This window comes from Martes martes (genome assembly GCF_963455335.1).
Source record: "Martes martes genome assembly, chromosome: 2".
In the NCBI taxonomy this organism is placed as follows: domain Eukaryota; kingdom Metazoa; phylum Chordata; class Mammalia; order Carnivora; family Mustelidae; genus Martes; species Martes martes.
In genome coordinates, this window is record NC_137889.1 from 84,010,210 (window position 1) to 84,011,980 (window position 1,771).

Sequence of the window (1,771 nt, forward strand, 5' to 3'; positions counted from 1 at the left end):
GGATGCTGCTTGGATACCATAGGAAGAAGCGGGCCTCGGCTTCCCTGATTGCAGTCTGGGTTGAGAAGTTTGCTCTCTGCTGCTAAGATGGCTGGCTGGCTTCAGAAGCCAACATAAGTGCTGTGTGTGCACTTAGGTGCACGTGTCCCTTGCATCATCCTAATCCTAATTAGGATCCTAATCCATCAACAGTCTGAAACGGGTATTGTGCAGAAGGCTGAGACAAAGGCTTGGGGTTTCAATTTGCCAGACATCAACTGCAATTATAATACTGAGCCACTTTTTTAAAAAACTAAGTGGTTTCTGTGTTGTAGAAAAGGCAGCACATAATTGTCAATGTCCCATTGGAAGAGGGGATCAATTTCCTGGAACGGTGGAAAACAGTGGTGAGGAGCATGACCTTGATCTGCTCCAACACATGGCCTAGGGTTAGGACATTCAGATGATCTGTGTCATTGCTTCTTCATCCGCTTGGTCTGGACCCTGCATGTGGGGACTGCCCTCTTCCTATAGAGAGAAAAACCATCCACTTTCACCACGCTTCCGAGCCATGGCAGGAAGGTGCTGAGACTCTTGCAGGTATTTCCTTCTTCCCTTTGGAATTTTCCCTTCTGCCTCTAGTTGAGCCCTGGCTTTCCTCCTCTTTAGTATAGGTTTGGCCCATGTTTGGCGTTCACATAAAGAGGCTCTTCTTCGAGCATCTCTGCCCCAGGGAGAGGGATTCTTTGGACAGCAGGTACAGAGCCAGCACCAAGCACCATTATGACCATCCCTCCTGAATTGACCACATTGCCTGCCACTGGTAGTGTCATAGTGACAGCCCCTTGCCCACTGCTGCTTGTGTCGGTGTTTCCTCCTGTCTGAACAATCTGTGCTCCTGCCAAACTGGCTGCTGGGGTGGTGATCATCCCTGGAAAGGGACTGTAAGGTGCTGCAGAATGGTGCCATCTGCTTGTACCGGCTGATGGACAGTGGTCTGCCCTTCGGTGGTCTGTGCTATTTGTCATCCCTGGACAGTCTTCTGCTGCTGGGTCTGGGTCTGGCCAGCAGTGACTACTGTCTGGGGCTGCGGGATGATGATCTGCTGGGTCTGGCCTTGCTGGCTCTGTATCTGCACAGCCTGCCCACCATGGATCTGAATCTGTCCAGGGGGGACCAACTGTATCTGCTGCAAACCCTGAGTCCCAGACACAGGAACTGGCATGATGGTTTGACCTCATCCACCAGGGACAGCTTGGACCATGATGGGCTGGCCAGTTTATGGAATTAATTGGCTTCCGCTATTGATCTGTTGCTACCTCGGACCTGCTACTGAATCTCTCCAGCTGGCACAACAATCTGTCCAACTATTGCTGTTTGCTGTATACTGCTCCATGGTCCCTCCCCCCAAGTTAGAATCCTGTCCACAGTGAGTTTCACTGAGGGGATCCTAGAAGACTGTGAAATGCACTCCGTTCCTGCTCCCCCGCTTCTCTGCCCGTGCTGATTGGCTCCAGTACCGGATCCCAAAACCCAAAGGTCTAGCCACGGCCGTTGCCGCCACAGTCACTGACATGATTGAGTCTTCTTAACCATGAATATGCAGCATCTCTCCATTTATTTGGTTCTTTGATTTTGTTTATCATTTTGATTTTGTTTTTTCTCATCTAGATCTTACACATATTCTGTTCAATTTGTACCTAAGTATTTCAATTTTTGTGGATCCTAATGTAAATTGTATTGTTTTTTTACTTTCCAATCGTTCATTGCTAGTATATAAGAAAGTAGTTGA

The 1,771-nt window shown here is 48.8% G+C and overlaps 1 pseudogene across 1 annotated transcript; it reads right to left on the minus strand.

The window, feature by feature from the left end:
* Positions 1-438: 438 nt before the first annotated feature.
* Positions 439-1,375, minus strand: LOC308339216 (nuclear transcription factor Y subunit alpha-like; annotated as a pseudogene). The gene has a single exon. The product of its transcript is annotated as a nuclear transcription factor Y subunit alpha-like (transcript).
* Between the last annotated feature and the right edge of the window lie 396 nt (positions 1,376-1,771).